The sequence below is a fragment of the Ambystoma mexicanum genome, chromosome 1q, assembly GCF_040938575.1.
Source record: "Ambystoma mexicanum isolate Mex_15411 chromosome 1q, UKY_AmexF1_1, whole genome shotgun sequence".
Classification (NCBI taxonomy): domain Eukaryota; kingdom Metazoa; phylum Chordata; class Amphibia; order Caudata; family Ambystomatidae; genus Ambystoma; species Ambystoma mexicanum.
In genome coordinates, this window is record NC_090922.1 from 1254358394 (window position 1) to 1254377147 (window position 18754).

The 18754-nt window shown below is 54.7% G+C and overlaps 7 non-coding genes across 7 annotated transcripts; all 7 read left to right on the forward strand.

Annotated features, from left to right (window-relative positions):
* The first annotated feature begins 1310 nt into the window (after window positions 1-1310).
* LOC138564539 (5S ribosomal RNA) lies at window positions 1311-1429 on the forward strand. The gene has a single exon (XR_011300485.1). It is a non-coding gene; the product is annotated as a 5S ribosomal RNA (ribosomal RNA).
* A 2849-nt stretch (window positions 1430-4278) lies between these two features.
* On the forward strand, window positions 4279-4397 carry LOC138564049 (5S ribosomal RNA). Its single transcript, XR_011300014.1, has one exon. It is a non-coding gene; the product is annotated as a 5S ribosomal RNA (ribosomal RNA).
* A 2749-nt stretch (window positions 4398-7146) lies between these two features.
* On the forward strand, window positions 7147-7265 carry LOC138564061 (5S ribosomal RNA). The gene has a single exon (XR_011300025.1). It is a non-coding gene; the product is annotated as a 5S ribosomal RNA (ribosomal RNA).
* A 2754-nt stretch (window positions 7266-10019) lies between these two features.
* LOC138564073 (5S ribosomal RNA) lies at window positions 10020-10138 on the forward strand. The gene has a single exon (XR_011300036.1). It is a non-coding gene; the product is annotated as a 5S ribosomal RNA (ribosomal RNA).
* Window positions 10139-13007: 2869 nt separating this feature from the next.
* LOC138564084 (5S ribosomal RNA) lies at window positions 13008-13126 on the forward strand. Its single transcript, XR_011300047.1, has one exon. It is a non-coding gene; the product is annotated as a 5S ribosomal RNA (ribosomal RNA).
* A 2636-nt stretch (window positions 13127-15762) lies between these two features.
* LOC138564095 (5S ribosomal RNA) lies at window positions 15763-15881 on the forward strand. Its single transcript, XR_011300058.1, has one exon. It is a non-coding gene; the product is annotated as a 5S ribosomal RNA (ribosomal RNA).
* A 2754-nt stretch (window positions 15882-18635) lies between these two features.
* LOC138564107 (5S ribosomal RNA) lies at window positions 18636-18754 on the forward strand. Its single transcript, XR_011300069.1, has one exon. It is a non-coding gene; the product is annotated as a 5S ribosomal RNA (ribosomal RNA).

Below are 18754 nucleotides of genomic sequence, written 5' to 3' on the forward strand. Positions count from 1 at the left end.
TGCTAGTGTGGTTTGATCTGAATTTACGGGCGGCTTCTTTGCAAACGTTTGCCAAACCAACTTGGAGCACCACTGGGTTAGAGAATCAGCCTTCAGCTGATGCCTGCCTGGGCTGTGCTGGGTTGGGGGCCTCAGTTGCTGTTACTGGGCCTGCTTCTTTCCTGCACTTGTAGGCCACCAGCCGGAGAAGGTAAGGGCCGCAACCAACATCGCCCTCTGCCTTCCAAGGAGTCGAGGAGACCGGAGCAGGAAAATTGTGTGTGTGTTTATTTCTTATTTTTTAGAGGTGCTTTTTTTCCTTTTTATAAGGACCCGACGCTTGGGTGAGTGCTAGTGTGGCTTGAGCTGAATTTACAGGCAGCTTCTTTGCAAACTTTTGCCAAACCAACTTGGAGCAGCACTGGGTTAGAGAGTCAGCCTTCAGGTGTTCCCTGCATGGGCTGGGCTGGGCTGGGGGCCTCGGTTGCTGTTACTGGGCCTGCTTCTTTCCTGCACTCGTAGACCACCAGCAGAGAAGGTAAGGAAGGGCCTTAACCCACGTCGACCTCTGCCTTCCAAAGAGTCGAGGAGACCCCAGCAGGAAAATTGTGTGTGTGTGTGTGTGTTTATTTCTTTCTTTTAGAGATTTATTTTTATTTTTGTAAGGAACTGACGCTTGGTAGAGTGAGTGCTAGTGTGGCTTGAGCTGAATTTACAGGCAGTTTCTTTGCAAACATGAATAGGCAAGCGGGTATTTCAAAAGTGGGTGCATGAAGCTGCTCGTTGCTTTTCCAAGCCGGCAGCTGTGGCTCCTGAGCTTGAGGCAAAAAAAGAGCAGCAGCACACTGCAGAGGACAGCGTTCAGCATTGCAAGAGGGGTGTGGACTTCAGAGCCGACACAGCACAAGAGGCTCGGAATCGGCTGACTCTTAGAGCAGAAACACACTGCCGAGGACAGCGTTCAGCATTGCAAGAGGGGTGTGGACGTCAGAGCCGACACAGCACAAGAGGCTCGGAATCGGCTGACTCTTAGTGCAGAAACACACTGCCGAGGACAGCGTTCAGCATTGCAAGAGGGGTGGGGACGTCACAGCCGACACAGCACAAGAGGCTCGGAATCGGCTGACTCTTAGTGCAGAAACACACTGCCGAGGACAGCGTTCAGCATTGCAAGAGGGGTGGGGACGTCAGAGCCGACACAGCACAAGAGGCTCGGAATCGGCACACTCTTAGAGCAGAAACACACTGCCGAGGACAGCGTTCAGCATTGCAAGAGGGGGGTGGATGCCGAGCTGACACAGCACAAGAGGCTCGGAATCGGCGCACTCCTCGCCTACGGCCATACCACCCTGAATGCGCCCGATCTCGTCCGATCTCGGAAGCTAAGCAGGGTCGGGCCTGGTTAGTACTTGGATGGGAGACCGCCTAGGAATACCAGGTGCTGTAGGCATTTTGCTACTCTGTCCCCGATAGGTGGCGTTCGTCTTCTCCGCCTTGAGCTATCATTTTCCTCCATTCTCCTTTTAATTTTAACAAACACAGCGCGTGAAAAAGGCAAAGGGGCAGCCAGCAGCCCTTGCTCCAATACAGACCCCCGTCAGTAGCGAACACGTTTTCGCCAAACTAACTTGGAGCAGCACACTCCAGCAGCGGGAGGCTGAATCGACGGCAGCTTGTCGGCTCGGATGGAGCAAAAAAGAGCAGCTCGTGTCCCTGCCAAAGCTCCTTCAGCGTCTTTCTGTTTTCTCTCGAGTGGGCCCTTTCCCTGCCATTGAAACGTGGACACGCAAGGCCCCCTACAGCTAGTGGAGGGAAGTGGATGGGTCTCATCTGCATATGTGGGGTCTAGAGGTAGAGTGCACCTTGGGAGACAGGGGGACACTTGGAGCGGGAACTGCTCACGGGGGGAGAGGGGCCTTCAAGAGGCAGGAAGGGAGGCCACATCATGCCTCTCGTCTCCATAGCCAGGCCTCTGGATGGGGAAGAAGTGGCGGTCACCCTAAGCTTCCTAGAAGTCCCAGCTGGGCCCCATGCTACCTAATAATCTCGCCTGATCGAGCCTGATCGAGCGCTGGTCGAGCCGAGGCGAGCCTTCAGCCTAGGGGCCCAGGAGCCCAGGAGCCCAGGGTCTGGCCTCGGTCCTTCCCATGTGCAGGGAGTCGGCCTTCAGCTGATGCCTGACCTGGGCAGGGCTGGGCTGGGCTGGGCTGGGCTGGGGGCCTCAGCTGCTGTTCCTGGGCTTGCTTCTTTCTTGGACGTGTAGGCCACCCGCCGGAGAAGGTGAGGCCCTCAGCTGACATTGCCCTCCGCCTTCCCGACGCTTGGGTGAGTGCTAGTGTGGTTTGATCTGAATTTACGGGCGGCTTCTTTGCAAACGTTTGCCAAACCAACTTGGAGCACCAATGGGGTAGAGAATCAGCCTTCAGCTGATGCCTGCCTGCGCTGTGCTGGGTTGGGGGCCTCAGTTGCTGTTACTGGGCCTGCTTCTTTCCTGCACTTGTAGGCCACCAGCCGGAGAAGGTAAGGGCTGCAACCAACATCGCCCTCTGCCTTCCAAGGGGTCGAGGAGACTGGAGCAGGAAAATTGGGTGTGTGTTTATTTCTTATTTTTTAGAGGTGCTTTTTTTTCCTTTTTATAAGGAACCGACGCTTGGGTGAGTGCTAGTGTGGCTTGAGCTGAATTTACAGGCAGCTTCTTTGCAAACATTTGCCAAACCAACTTGGAGCAGCACTGGGTTAGAGAGTCAGCCTTCAGGTGTTCCCTGCATGGGCTAGGCTGGGCTGGGGGCCTCAGTTGCTGTTACTGGGCCTGCTTCTTTCCTGAACTTGTAGGCCACCAGCCGGAGAAGGTAAGGGCCTCAACCAACATCGCCCTTTGCCTTCCAAGGAGTCGAGGAGACCGGAGCAGGAAAATTGTGTGTGTGTTTATTTCTTATTTTTTAGAGGTGCTTTTTTCCCCCTTTTTATAAGGAACCGACGCTTGGGTGAGTGCTAGTGTGGTTTGATCTGAATTTACGGGCGGCTTCTTTGCAAACGTTTGCCAAACCAACTTGGAGCACCACTGGGTTAGAGAATCAGCCTTCAGCTGATGCCTGCCTGGGCTGTGCTGGGTTGGGGGCCTCAGTTGCTGTTACTGGGCCTGCTTCTTTCCTGCACTTGTAGGCCACCAGCCGGAGAAGGTAAGGGCCGCAACCAACATCGCCCTCTGCCTTCCAAGGAGTCGAGGAGACCGGAGCAGGAAAATTGTGTGTGTGTTTATTTCTTATTTTTTAGAGGTGCTTTTTTTCCTTTTTATAAGGACCCGACGCTTGGGTGAGTGCTAGTGTGGCTTGAGCTGAATTTACAGGCAGCTTCTTTGCAAACTTTTGCCAAACCAACTTGGAGCAGCACTGGGTTAGAGAGTCAGCCTTCAGGTGTTCCCTGCATGGGCTGGGCTGGGCTGGGGGCCTCGGTTGCTGTTACTGGGCCTGCTTCTTTCCTGCACTCGTAGACCACCAGCAGAGAAGGTAAGGAAGGGCCTTAACCCACGTCGACCTCTGCCTTCCAAAGAGTCGAGGAGACCCCAGCAGGAAAATTGTGTGTGTGTGTGTGTGTTTATTTCTTTCTTTTAGAGATTTATTTTTATTTTTGTAAGGAACTGACGCTTGGTAGAGTGAGTGCTAGTGTGGCTTGAGCTGAATTTACAGGCAGTTTCTTTGCAAACATGAATAGGCAAGCGGGTATTTCAAAAGTGGGTGCATGAAGCTGCTCGTTGCTTTTCCAAGCCGGCAGCTGTGGCTCCTGAGCTTGAGGCAAAAAAAGAGCAGCAGCACACTGCAGAGGACAGCGTTCAGCATTGCAAGAGGGGTGTGGACTTCAGAGCCGACACAGCACAAGAGGCTCGGAATCGGCTGACTCTTAGAGCAGAAACACACTGCCGAGGACAGCGTTCAGCATTGCAAGAGGGGTGTGGACGTCAGAGCCGACACAGCACAAGAGGCTCGGAATCGGCTGACTCTTAGTGCAGAAACACACTGCCGAGGACAGCGTTCAGCATTGCAAGAGGGGTGGGGACGTCACAGCCGACACAGCACAAGAGGCTCGGAATCGGCTGACTCTTAGTGCAGAAACACACTGCCGAGGACAGCGTTCAGCATTGCAAGAGGGGTGGGGACGTCAGAGCCGACACAGCACAAGAGGCTCGGAATCGGCACACTCTTAGAGCAGAAACACACTGCCGAGGACAGCGTTCAGCATTGCAAGAGGGGGGTGGATGCCGAGCTGACACAGCACAAGAGGCTCGGAATCGGCGCACTCCTCGCCTACGGCCATACCACCCTGAATGCGCCCGATCTCGTCCGATCTCGGAAGCTAAGCAGGGTCGGGCCTGGTTAGTACTTGGATGGGAGACCGCCTGGGAATACCAGGTGCTGTAGGCATTTTGCTACTCTGTCCCCGATAGGTGGCGTTCGTCTTCTCCGCCTTGAGCTATCATTTTCCTCCATTCTCCTTTTAATTTTAACAAACACAGCGCGTGAAAAAGGCAAAGGGGCAGCCAGCAGCCCTTGCTCCAATACAGACCCCCGTCAGTAGCGAACACGTTTTCGCCAAACTAACTTGGAGCAGCACACTCCAGCAGCGGGAGGCTGAATCGACGGCAGCTTGTCGGCTCGGATGGAGCAAAAAAGAGCAGCTCGTGTCCCTGCCAAAGCTCCTTCAGCGTCTTTCTGTTTTCTCTCGAGTGGGCCCTTTCCCTGCCATTGAAACGTGGACACGCAAGGCCCCCTACAGCTAGTGGAGGGAAGTGGATGGGTCTCATCTGCATATGTGGGGTCTAGAGGTAGAGTGCACCTTGGGAGACAGGGGGACACTTGGAGCGGGAACTGCTCACGGGGGGAGAGGGGCCTTCAAGAGGCAGGAAGGGAGGCCACATCATGCCTCTCGTCTCCATAGCCAGGCCTCTGGATGGGGAAGAAGTGGCGGTCACCCTAAGCTTCCTAGAAGTCCCAGCTGGGCCCCATGCTACCTAATAATCTCGCCTGATCGAGCCTAATCGAGCGCTGGTCGAGCCGAGGCGAGCCTTCAGCCTAGGGGCCCAGGAGCCCAGGAGCCCAGGGTCTGGCCTCGGTCCTTCCCATGTGCAGGGAGTCGGCCTTCAGCTGATGCCTGACCTGGGCAGGGCTGGGCTGGGCTGGGCTGGGCTGGGCTGGGGGCCTCAGCTGCTGTTCCTGGGCTTGCTTCTTTCCTGGACGTGTAGGCCACCCGCCGGAGAAGGTGAGGCCCTCAGCTGACATTGCCCTCCGCCTTCCCGACGCTTGGGTGAGTGCTAGTGTGGTTTGATCTGAATTTACGGGCGGCTTCTTTGCAAACGTTTGCCAAACCAACTTGGAGCACCAATGGGGTAGAGAATCAGCCTTCAGCTGATGCCTGCCTGCGCTGTGCTGGGTTGGGGGCCTCAGTTGCTGTTACTGGGCCTGCTTCTTTCCTGCACTTGTAGGCCACCAGCCGGAGAAGGTAAGGGCTGCAACCAACATCGCCCTCTGCCTTCCAAGGGGTCGAGGAGACTGGAGCAGGAAAATTGGGTGTGTGTTTATTTCTTATTTTTTAGAGGTGCTTTTTTTTCCTTTTTATAAGGAACCGACGCTTGGGTGAGTGCTAGTGTGGCTTGAGCTGAATTTACAGGCAGCTTCTTTGCAAACATTTGCCAAACCAACTTGGAGCAGCACTGGGTTAGAGAGTCAGCCTTCAGGTGTTCCCTGCATGGGCTAGGCTGGGCTGGGGGCCTCAGTTGCTGTTACTGGGCCTGCTTCTTTCCTGAACTTGTAGGCCACCAGCCGGAGAAGGTAAGGGCCTCAACCAACATCGCCCTTTGCCTTCCAAGGAGTCGAGGAGACCGGAGCAGGAAAATTGTGTGTGTGTTTATTTCTTATTTTTTAGAGGTGCTTTTTTCCCCCTTTTTATAAGGAACCGACGCTTGGGTGAGTGCTAGTGTGGTTTGATCTGAATTTACGGGCGGCTTCTTTGCAAACGTTTGCCAAACCAACTTGGAGCACCACTGGGTTAGAGAATCAGCCTTCAGCTGATGCCTGCCTGGGCTGTGCTGGGTTGGGGGCCTCAGTTGCTGTTACTGGGCCTGCTTCTTTCCTGCACTTGTAGGCCACCAGCCGGAGAAGGTAAGGGCCGCAACCAACATCGCCCTCTGCCTTCCAAGGAGTCGAGGAGACCGGAGCAGGAAAATTGTGTGTGTGTTTATTTCTTATTTTTTAGAGGTGCTTTTTTTCCTTTTTATAAGGACCCGACGCTTGGGTGAGTGCTAGTGTGGCTTGAGCTGAATTTACAGGCAGCTTCTTTGCAAACTTTTGCCAAACCAACTTGGAGCAGCACTGGGTTAGAGAGTCAGCCTTCAGGTGTTCCCTGCATGGGCTGGGCTGGGGGCCTCGGTTGCTGTTACTGGGCCTGCTTCTTTCCTGCACTCGTAGACCACCAGCAGAGAAGGTAAGGAAGGGCCTTAACCCACGTCGACCTCTGCCTTCCAAAGAGTCGAGGAGACCCCAGCAGGAAAATTGTGTGTGTGTGTGTGTGTTTATTTCTTTCTTTTAGAGATTTATTTTTATTTTTGTAAGGAACTGACGCTTGGTAGAGTGAGTGCTAGTGTGGCTTGAGCTGAATTTACAGGCAGTTTCTTTGCAAACATGAATAGGCAAGCGGGTATTTCAAAAGTGGGTGCATGGAGCTGCTCGTTGCTTTTCCAAGCCGGCAGCTGTGGCTCCTGAGCTTGAGGCAAAAAAAGAGCAGCAGCACACTGCAGAGGACAGCGTTCAGCATTGCAAGAGGGGTGTGGACTTCAGAGCCGACACAGCACAAGAGGCTCGGAATCGGCTGACTCTTAGAGCAGAAACACACTGCCGAGGACAGCGTTCAGCATTGCAAGAGGGGTGTGGACGTCAGAGCCGACACAGCACAAGAGGCTCGGAATCGGCTGACTCTTAGTGCAGAAACACACTGCCGAGGACAGCGTTCAGCATTGCAAGAGGGGTGGGGACGTCAGAGCCGACACAGCACAAGAGGCTCGGAATCGGCACACTCTTAGAGCAGAAACACACTGCCGAGGACAGCGTTCAGCATTGCAAGAGGGGGGTGGATGCCGAGCTGACACAGCACAAGAGGCTCGGAATCGGCGCACTCCTCGCCTACGGCCATACCACCCTGAATGCGCCCGATCTCGTCCGATCTCGGAAGCTAAGCAGGGTCGGGCCTGGTTAGTACTTGGATGGGAGACCGCCTGGGAATACCAGGTGCTGTAGGCATTTTGCTACTCTGTCCCCGATAGGTGGCGTTCGTCTTCTCCGCCTTGAGCTATCATTTTCCTCCATTCTCCTTTTAATTTTAACAAACACAGCGCGTGAAAAAGGCAAAGGGGCAGCCAGCAGCCCTTGCTCCAATACAGACCCCCGTCAGTAGCGAACACGTTTTCGCCAAACTAACTTGGAGCAGCACACTCCAGCAGCGGGAGGCTGAATCGACGGCAGCTTGTCGGCTCGGATGGAGCAAAAAAGAGCAGCTCGTGTCCCTGCCAAAGCTCCTTCAGCGTCTTTCTGTTTTCTCTCGAGTGGGCCCTTTCCCTGCCATTGAAACGTGGACACGCAAGGCCCCCTACAGCTAGTGGAGGGAAGTGGATGGGTCTCATCTGCATATGTGGGGTCTAGAGGTAGAGTGCACCTTGGGAGACAGGGGGACACTTGGAGCGGGAACTGCTCACGGGGGGAGAGGGGCCTTCAAGAGGCAGGAAGGGAGGCCACATCATGCCTCTCGTCTCCATAGCCAGGCCTCTGGATGGGGAAGAAGTGGCGGTCACCCTAAGCTTCCTAGAAGTCCCAGCTGGGCCCCATGCTACCTAATAATCTCGCCTGATCGAGCCTAATCGAGCGCTGGTCGAGCCGAGGCGAGCCTTCAGCCTAGGGGCCCAGGAGCCCAGGAGCCCAGGGTCTGGCCTCGGTCCTTCCCATGTGCAGGGAGTCGGCCTTCAGCTGATGCCTGACCTGGGCAGGGCTGGGCTGGGCTGGGCTGGGCTGGGCTGGGGGCCTCAGCTGCTGTTCCTGGGCTTGCTTCTTTCCTGGACGTGTAGGCCACCCGCCGGAGAAGGTGAGGCCCTCAGCTGACATTGCCCTCCGCCTTCCCGACGCTTGGGTGAGTGCTAGTGTGGTTTGATCTGAATTTACGGGCGGCTTCTTTGCAAACGTTTGCCAAACCAACTTGGAGCACCAATGGGGTAGAGAATCAGCCTTCAGCTGATGCCTGCCTGCGCTGTGCTGGGTTGGGGGCCTCAGTTGCTGTTACTGGGCCTGCTTCTTTCCTGCACTTGTAGGCCACCAGCCGGAGAAGGTAAGGGCTGCAACCAACATCGCCCTCTGCCTTCCAAGGGGTCGAGGAGACTGGAGCAGGAAAATTGGGTGTGTGTTTATTTCTTATTTTTTAGAGGTGCTTTTTTTTCCTTTTTATAAGGAACCGACGCTTGGGTGAGTGCTAGTGTGGCTTGAGCTGAATTTACAGGCAGCTTCTTTGCAAACATTTGCCAAACCAACTTGGAGCAGCACTGGGTTAGAGAGTCAGCCTTCAGGTGTTCCCTGCATGGGCTAGGCTGGGCTGGGGGCCTCAGTTGCTGTTACTGGGCCTGCTTCTTTCCTGAACTTGTAGGCCACCAGCCGGAGAAGGTAAGGGCCTCAACCAACATCGCCCTTTGCCTTCCAAGGAGTCGAGGAGACCGGAGCAGGAAAATTGTGTGTGTGTTTATTTCTTATTTTTTAGAGGTGCTTTTTTCCCCCTTTTTATAAGGAACCGACGCTTGGGTGAGTGCTAGTGTGGTTTGATCTGAATTTACGGGCGGCTTCTTTGCAAACGTTTGCCAAACCAACTTGGAGCACCACTGGGTTAGAGAATCAGCCTTCAGCTGATGCCTGCCTGGGCTGTGCTGGGTTGGGGGCCTCAGTTGCTGTTACTGGGCCTGCTTCTTTCCTGCACTTGTAGGCCACCAGCCGGAGAAGGTAAGGGCCGCAACCAACATCGCCCTCTGCCTTCCAAGGAGTCGAGGAGACCGGAGCAGGAAAATTGTGTGTGTGTTTATTTCTTATTTTTTAGAGGTGCTTTTTTTCCTTTTTATAAGGACCCGACGCTTGGGTGAGTGCTAGTGTGGCTTGAGCTGAATTTACAGGCAGCTTCTTTGCAAACTTTTGCCAAACCAACTTGGAGCAGCACTGGGTTAGAGAGTCAGCCTTCAGGTGTTCCCTGCATGGGCTGGGCTGGGCTGGGGGCCTCGGTTGCTGTTACTGGGCCTGCTTCTTTCCTGCACTCGTAGACCACCAGCAGAGAAGGTAAGGAAGGGCCTTAACCCACGTCGACCTCTGCCTTCCAAAGAGTCGAGGAGACCCCAGCAGGAAAATTGTGTGTGTGTGTGTGTGTTTATTTCTTTCTTTTAGAGATTTATTTTTATTTTTGTAAGGAACTGACGCTTGGTAGAGTGAGTGCTAGTGTGGCTTGAGCTGAATTTACAGGCAGTTTCTTTGCAAAAATGAATAGGCAAGCGGGTATTTCAAAAGTGGGTGCATGGAGCTGCTCGTTGCTTTTCCAAGCCGGCAGCTGTGGCTCCTGAGCTTGAGGCAAAAAAAGAGCAGCAGCACACTGCAGAGGACAGCGTTCAGCATTGCAAGAGGGGTGTGGACTTCAGAGCCGACACAGCACAAGAGGCTCGGAATCGGCTGACTCTTAGAGCAGAAACACACTGCCGAGGACAGCGTTCAGCATTGCAAGAGGGGTGTGGACGTCAGAGCCGACACAGCACAAGAGGCTCGGAATCGGCTGACTCTTAGTGCAGAAACACACTGCCGAGGACAGCGTTCAGCATTGCAAGAGGGGTGGGGACGTCAGAGCCGACACAGCACAAGAGGCTCGGAATCGGCACACTCTTAGAGCAGAAACACACTGCCGAGGACAGCGTTCAGCATTGCAAGAGGGGGGTGGATGCCGAGCTGACACAGCACAAGAGGCTCGGAATCGGCGCACTCCTCGCCTACGGCCATACCACCCTGAATGCGCCCGATCTCGTCCGATCTCGGAAGCTAAGCAGGGTCGGGCCTGGTTAGTACTTGGATGGGAGACCGCCTGGGAATACCAGGTGCTGTAGGCATTTTGCTACTCTGTCCCCGATAGGTGGCGTTCGTCTTCTCCGCCTTGAGCTATCATTTTCCTCCATTCTCCTTTTAATTTTAACAAACACAGCGCGTGAAAAAGGCAAAGGGGCAGCCAGCAGCCCTTGCTCCAATACAGACCCCCGTCAGTAGCGAACACGTTTTCGCCAAACTAACTTGGAGCAGCACACTCCAGCAGCGGGAGGCTGAATCGACGGCAGCTTGTCGGCTCAGATGGAGCAAAAAAGAGCAGCTCGTGTCCCTGCCAAAGCTCCTTCAGCGTCTTTCTGTTTTCTCTCGAGTGGGCCCTTTCCCTGCCATTGAAACGTGGACACGCAAGGCCCCCTACAGCTAGTGGAGGGAAGTGGATGGGTCTCATCTGCATATGTGGGGTCTAGAGGTAGAGTGCACCTTGGGAGACAGGGGGACACTTGGAGCGGGAACTGCTCACGGGGGGAGAGGGGCCTTCAAGAGGCAGGAAGGGAGGCCACATCATGCCTCTCGTCTCCATAGCCAGGCCTCTGGATGGGGAAGAAGTGGCGGTCACCCTAAGCTTCCTAGAAGTCCCAGCTGGGCCCCATGCTACCTAATAATCTCGCCTGATCGAGCCTAATCGAGCGCTGGTCGAGCCGAGGCGAGCCTTCAGCCTAGGGGCCCAGGAGCCCAGGAGCCCAGGGTCTGGCCTCGGTCCTTCCCATGTGCAGGGAGTCGGCCTTCAGCTGATGCCTGACCTGGGCAGGGCTGGGCTGGGCTGGGCTGGGCTGGGCTGGGCTGGGCTGGGCTGGGGGCCTCAGCTGCTGTTCCTGGGCTTGCTTCTTTCTTGGACGTGTAGGCCACCCGCCGGAGAAGGTGAGGCCCTCAGCTGACATTGCCCTCCGCCTTCCCGACGCTTGGGTGAGTGCTAGTGTGGTTTGATCTGAATTTACGGGCGGCTTCTTTGCAAACGTTTGCCAAACCAACTTGGAGCACCAATGGGGTAGAGAATCAGCCTTCAGCTGATGCCTGCCTGCGCTGTGCTGGGTTGGGGGCCTCAGTTGCTGTTACTGGGCCTGCTTCTTTCCTGCACTTGTAGGCCACCAGCCGGAGAAGGTAAGGGCTGCAACCAACATCGCCCTCTGCCTTCCAAGGGGTCGAGGAGACTGGAGCAGGAAAATTGGGTGTGTGTTTATTTCTTATTTTTTAGAGGTGCTTTTTTTTCCTTTTTATAAGGAACCGACGCTTGGGTGAGTGCTAGTGTGGCTTGAGCTGAATTTACAGGCAGCTTCTTTGCAAACATTTGCCAAACCAACTTGGAGCAGCACTGGGTTAGAGAGTCAGCCTTCAGGTGTTCCCTGCATGGGCTAGGCTGGGCTGGGGGCCTCAGTTGCTGTTACTGGGCCTGCTTCTTTCCTGAACTTGTAGGCCACCAGCCGGAGAAGGTAAGGGCCTCAACCAACATCGCCCTTTGCCTTCCAAGGAGTCGAGGAGACCGGAGCAGGAAAATTGTGTGTGTGTTTATTTCTTATTTTTTAGAGGTGCTTTTTTCCCCCTTTTTATAAGGAACCGACGCTTGGGTGAGTGCTAGTGTGGTTTGATCTGAATTTACGGGCGGCTTCTTTGCAAACGTTTGCCAAACCAACTTGGAGCACCACTGGGTTAGAGAATCAGCCTTCAGCTGATGCCTGCCTGGGCTGTGCTGGGTTGGGGGCCTCAGTTGCTGTTACTGGGCCTGCTTCTTTCCTGCACTTGTAGGCCACCAGCCGGAGAAGGTAAGGGCCGCAACCAACATCGCCCTCTGCCTTCCAAGGAGTCGAGGAGACCGGAGCAGGAAAATTGTGTGTGTGTTTATTTCTTATTTTTTAGAGGTGCTTTTTTTCCTTTTTATAAGGACCCGACGCTTGGGTGAGTGCTAGTGTGGCTTGAGCTGAATTTACAGGCAGCTTCTTTGCAAACTTTTGCCAAACCAACTTGGAGCAGCACTGGGTTAGAGAGTCAGCCTTCAGGTGTTCCCTGCATGGGCTGGGCTGGGCTGGGGGCCTCGGTTGCTGTTACTGGGCCTGCTTCTTTCCTGCACTCGTAGACCACCAGCAGAGAAGGTAAGGAAGGGCCTTAACCCACGTCGACCTCTGCCTTCCAAAGAGTCGAGGAGACCCCAGCAGGAAAATTGTGTGTGTGTGTGTGTGTTTATTTCTTTCTTTTAGAGATTTATTTTTATTTTTGTAAGGAACTGACGCTTGGTAGAGTGAGTGCTAGTGTGGCTTGAGCTGAATTTACAGGCAGTTTCTTTGCAAACATGAATAGGCAAGCGGGTATTTCAAAAGTGGGTGCATGAAGCTGCTCGTTGCTTTTCCAAGCCGGCAGCTGTGGCTCCTGAGCTTGAGGCAAAAAAAGAGCAGCAGCACACTGCAGAGGACAGCGTTCAGCATTGCAAGAGGGGTGTGGACTTCAGAGCCGACACAGCACAAGAGGCTCGGAATCGGCTGACTCTTAGAGCAGAAACACACTGCCGAGGACAGCGTTCAGCATTGCAAGAGGGGTGTGGACGTCAGAGCCGACACAGCACAAGAGGCTCGGAATCGGCTGACTCTTAGTGCAGAAACACACTGCCGAGGACAGCGTTCAGCATTGCAAGAGGGGTGGGGACGTCACAGCCGACACAGCACAAGAGGCTCGGAATCGGCTGACTCTTAGTGCAGAAACACACTGCCGAGGACAGCGTTCAGCATTGCAAGAGGGGTGGGGACGTCAGAGCCGACACAGCACAAGAGGCTCGGAATCGGCACACTCTTAGAGCAGAAACACACTGCCGAGGACAGCGTTCAGCATTGCAAGAGGGGGGTGGATGCCGAGCTGACACAGCACAAGAGGCTCGGAATCGGCGCACTCCTCGCCTACGGCCATACCACCCTGAATGCGCCCGATCTCGTCCGATCTCGGAAGCTAAGCAGGGTCGGGCCTGGTTAGTACTTGGATGGGAGACCGCCTGGGAATACCAGGTGCTGTAGGCATTTTGCTACTCTGTCCCCGATAGGTGGCGTTCGTCTTCTCCGCCTTGAGCTATCATTTTCCTCCATTCTCCTTTTAATTTTAACAAACACAGCGCGTGAAAAAGGCAAAGGGGCAGCCAGCAGCCCTTGCTCCAATACAGACCCCCGTCAGTAGCGAACACGTTTTCGCCAAACTAACTTGGAGCAGCACACTCCAGCAGCGGGAGGCTGAATCGACGGCAGCTTGTCGGCTCGGATGGAGCAAAAAAGAGCAGCTCGTGTCCCTGCCAAAGCTCCTTCAGCGTCTTTCTGTTTTCTCTCGAGTGGGCCCTTTCCCTGCCATTGAAACGTGGACACGCAAGGCCCCCTACAGCTAGTGGAGGGAAGTGGATGGGTCTCATCTGCATATGTGGGGTCTAGAGGTAGAGTGCACCTTGGGAGACAGGGGGACACTTGGAGCGGGAACTGCTCACGGGGGGAGAGGGGCCTTCAAGAGGCAGGAAGGGAGGCCACATCATGCCTCTCGTCTCCATAGCCAGGCCTCTGGATGGGGAAGAAGTGGCGGTCACCCTAAGCTTCCTAGAAGTCCCAGCTGGGCCCCATGCTACCTAATAATCTCGCCTGATCGAGCCTGATCGAGCGCTGGTCGAGCCGAGGCGAGCCTTCAGCCTAGGGGCCCAGGAGCCCAGGGTCTGGCCTCGGTCCTTCCCATGTGCAGGGAGTCGGCCTTCAGCTGATGCCTGACCTGGGCAGGGCTGGGCTGGGCTGGGCTGGGGGCCTCAGCTGCTGTTCCTGGGCTTGCTTCTTTCCTGGACGTGTAGGCCACCCGCCGGAGAAGGTGAGGCCCTCAGCTGACATTGCCCTCCGCCTTCCCGACGCTTGGGTGAGTGCTAGTGTGGTTTGATCTGAATTTACGGGCGGCTTCTTTGCAAACGTTTGCCAAACCAACTTGGAGCACCAATGGGGTAGAGAATCAGCCTTCAGCTGATGCCTGCCTGCGCTGTGCTGGGTTGGGGGCCTCAGTTGCTGTTACTGGGCCTGCTTCTTTCCTGCACTTGTAGGCCACCAGCCGGAGAAGGTAAGGGCTGCAACCAACATCGCCCTCTGCCTTCCAAGGGGTCGAGGAGACTGGAGCAGGAAAATTGGGTGTGTGTTTATTTCTTATTTTTTAGAGGTGCTTTTTTTTCCTTTTTATAAGGAACCGACGCTTGGGTGAGTGCTAGTGTGGCTTGAGCTGAATTTACAGGCAGCTTCTTTGCAAACATTTGCCAAACCAACTTGGAGCAGCACTGGGTTAGAGAGTCAGCCTTCAGGTGTTCCCTGCATGGGCTAGGCTGGGCTGGGGGCCTCAGTTGCTGTTACTGGGCCTGCTTCTTTCCTGAACTTGTAGGCCACCAGCCGGAGAAGGTAAGGGCCTCAACCAACATCGCCCTTTGCCTTCCAAGGAGTCGAGGAGACCGGAGCAGGAAAATTGTGTGTGTGTTTATTTCTTATTTTTTAGAGGTGCTTTTTTCCCCCTTTTTATAAGGAACCGACGCTTGGGTGAGTGCTAGTGTGGTTTGATCTGAATTTACGGGCGGCTTCTTTGCAAACGTTTGCCAAACCAACTTGGAGCACCACTGGGTTAGAGAATCAGCCTTCAGCTGATGCCTGCCTGGGCTGTGCTGGGTTGGGGGCCTCAGTTGCTGTTACTGGGCCTGCTTCTTTCCTGCACTTGTAGGCCACCAGCCGGAGAAGGTAAGGGCCGCAACCAACATCGCCCTCTGCCTTCCAAGGAGTCGAGGAGACCGGAGCAGGAAAATTGTGTGTGTGTTTATTTCTTATTTTTTAGAGGTGCTTTTTTTCCTTTTTATAAGGACCCGACGCTTGGGTGAGTGCTAGTGTGGCTTGAGCTGAATTTACAGGCAGCTTCTTTGCAAACTTTTGCCAAACCAACTTGGAGCAGCACTGGGTTAGAGAGTCAGCCTTCAGGTGTTCCCTGCATGGGCTGGGCTGGGCTGGGGGCCTCGGTTGCTGTTACTGGGTCTGCTTCTTTCCTGCACTCGTAGACCACCAGCAGAGAAGGTAAGGAAGGGCCTTAACCCACGTCGACCTCTGCCTTCCAAAGAGTCGAGGAGACCCCAGCAGGAAAATTGTGTGTGTGTGTGTGTGTTTATTTCTTTCTTTTAGAGATTTATTTTTATTTTTGTAAGGAACTGACGCTTGGTAGAGTGAGTGCTAGTGTGGCTTGAGCTGAATTTACAGGCAGTTTCTTTGCAAACATGAATAGGCAAGCGGGTATTTCAAAAGTGGGTGCATGGAGCTGCTTGTTGCTTTTCCAAGCCGGCAGCTGTGGCTCCTGAGCTTGAGGCAAAAAAAGAGCAGCAGCACACTGCAGAGGACAGCGTTCAGCATTGCAAGAGGGGTGTGGACTTCAGAGCCGACACAGCACAAGAGGCTCGGAATCGGCTGACTCTTAGAGCAGAAACACACTGCCGAGGACAGCGTTCAGCATTGCAAGAGGGGTGTGGACGTCAGAGCCGACACAGCACAAGAGGCTCGGAATCGGCACACTCTTAGAGCAGAAACACACTGCCGAGGACAGCGTTCAGCATTGCAAGAGGGGGGTGGATGCCGAGCTGACACAGCACAAGAGGCTCGGAATCGGCGCAGTCCTCGCCTACGGCCATACCACCCTGAATGCGCCCGATCTCGTCCGATCTCGGAAGCTAAGCAGGGTCGGGCCTGGTTAGTACTTGGATGGGAGACCGCCTGGGAATACCAGGTGCTGTAGGCATTTTGCTACTCTGTCCCCGATAGGTGGCGTTCGTCTTCTCCGCCTTGAGCTATCATTTTCCTCCATTCTCCTTTTAATTTTAACAAACACAGCGCGTGAAAAAGGCAAAGGGGCAGCCAGCAGCCCTTGCTCCAATACAGACCCCCGTCAGTAGCGAACACGTTTTCGCCAAACTAACTTGGAGCAGCACACTCCAGCAGCGGGAGGCTGAATCGACGGCAGCTTGTCGGCTCGGATGGAGCAAAAAAGAGCAGCTCGTGTCCCTGCCAAAGCTCCTTCAGCGTCTTTCTGTTTTCTCTCGAGTGGGCCCTTTCCCTGCCATTGAAACGTGGACACGCAAGGCCCCCTACAGCTAGTGGAGGGAAGTGGATGGGTCTCATCTGCATATGTGGGGTCTAGAGGTAGAGTGCACCTTGGGAGACAGGGGGACACTTGGAGCGGGAACTGCTCACGGGGGGAGAGGGGCCTTCAAGAGGCAGGAAGGGAGGCCACATCATGCCTCTCGTCTCCATAGCCAGGCCTCTGGATGGGGAAGAAGTGGCGGTCACCCTAAGCTTCCTAGAAGTCCCAGCTGGGCCCCATGCTACCTAATAATCTCGCCTGATCGAGCCTGATCGAGCGCTGGTCGAGCCGAGGCGAGCCTTCAGCCTAGGGGCCCAGGAGCCCAGGAGCCCAGGGTCTGGCCTCGGTCCTTCCCATGTGCAGGGAGTCGGCCTTCAGCTGATGCCTGACCTGGGCAGGGCTGGGCTGGGCTGGGCTGGGCTGGGCTGGGGGCCTCAGCTGCTGTTCCTGGGCTTGCTTCTTTCCTGGACGTGTAGGCCACCCGCCGGAGAAGGTGAGGCCCTCAGCTGACATTGCCCTCCGCCTTCCCGACGCTTGGGTGAGTGCTAGTGTGGTTTGATCTGAATTTACGGGCGGCTTCTTTGCAAACGTTTGCCAAACCAACTTGGAGCACCAATGGGGTAGAGAATCAGCCTTCAGCTGATGCCTGCCTGCGCTGTGCTGGGTTGGGGGCCTCAGTTGCTGTTACTGGGCCTGCTTCTTTCCTGCACTTGTAGGCCACCAGCCGGAGAAGGTAAGGGCTGCAACCAACATCGCCCTCTGCCTTCCAAGGGGTCGAGGAGACTGGAGCAGGAAAATTGGGTGTGTGTTTATTTCTTATTTTTTAGAGGTGCTTTTTTTTCCTTTTTATAAGGAACCGACGCTTGGGTGAGTGCTAGTGTGGCTTGAGCTGAATTTACAGGCAGCTTCTTTGCAAACATTTGCCAAACCAACTTGGAGCAGCACTGGGTTAGAGAGTCAGCCTTCAGGTGTTCCCTGCATGGGCTAGGCTGGGCTGGGGGCCTCAGTTGCTGTTACTGGGCCTGCTTCTTTCCTGAACTTGTAGGCCACCAGCCGGAGAAGGTAAGGGCCTCAACCAACATCGCCCTTTGCCTTCCAAGGAGTCGAGGAGACCGGAGCAGGAAAATTGTGTGTGTGTTTATTTCTTATTTTTTAGAGGTGCTTTTTTCCCCCTTTTTATAAGGAACCGACGCTTGGGTGAGTGCTAGTGTGGTTTGATCTGAATTTACGGGCGGCTTCTTTGCAAACGTTTGCCAAACCAACTTGGAGCACCACTGGGTTAGAGAATCAGCCTTCAGCTGATGCCTGCCTGGGCTGTGCTGGGTTGGGGGCCTCAGTTGCTGTTACTGGGCCTGCTTCTTTCCTGCACTTGTAGGCCACCAGCCGGAGAAGGTAAGGGCCGCAACCAACATCGCCCTCTGCCTTCCAAGGAGTCGAGGAGACCGGAGCAGGAAAATTGTGTGTGTGTTTATTTCTTATTTTTTAGAGGTGCTTTTTTTCCTTTTTATAAGGACCCGACGCTTGGGTGAGTGCTAGTGTGGCTTGAGCTGAATTTACAGGCAGCTTCTTTGCAAACTTTTGCCAAACCAACTTGGAGCAGCACTGGGTTAGAGAGTCAGCCTTCAGGTGTTCCCTGCATGGGCTGGGCTGGGCTGGGGGCCTCGGTTGCTGTTACTGGGCCTGCTTCTTTCCTGCACTCGTAGACCACCAGCAGAGAAGGTAAGGAAGGGCCTTAACCCACGTCGACCTCTGCCTTCCAAAGAGTCGAGGAGACCCCAGCAGGAAAATTGTGTGTGTGTGTGTGTGTTTATTTCTTTCTTTTAGAGATTTATTTTTATTTTTGTAAGGAACTGACGCTTGGTAGAGTGAGTGCTAGTGTGGCTTGAGCTGAATTTACAGGCAGTTTCTTTGCAAACATGAATAGGCAAGCGGGTATTTCAAAAGTGGGTGCATGGAGCTGCTTGTTGCTTTTCCAAGCCGGCAGCTGTGGCTCCTGAGCTTGAGGCAAAAAAAGAGCAGCAGCACACTGCAGAGGACAGCGTTCAGCATTGCAAGAGGGGTGTGGACTTCAGAGCCGACACAGCACAAGAGGCTCGGAATCGGCTGACTCTTAGAGCAGAAACACACTGCCGAGGACAGCGTTCAGCATTGCAAGAGGGGTGTGGACGTCAGAGCCGACACAGCACAAGAGGCTCGGAATCGGCTGACTCTTAGTGCAGAAACACACTGCCGAGGACAGCGTTCAGCATTGCAAGAGGGGTGGGGACGTCAGAGCCGACACAGCACAAGAGGCTCGGAATCGGCACACTCTTAGAGCAGAAACACACTGCCGAGGACAGCGTTCAGCATTGCAAGAGGGGGGTGGATGCCGAGCTGACACAGCACAAGAGGCTCGGAATCGGCGCACTCCTCGCCTACGGCCATACCACCCTGAATGCGCCCGATCTCGTCCGATCTCGGAAGCTAAGCAGGGTCGGGCCTGGTTAGTACTTGGATGGGAGACCGCCTGGGAATACCAGGTGCTGTAGGCA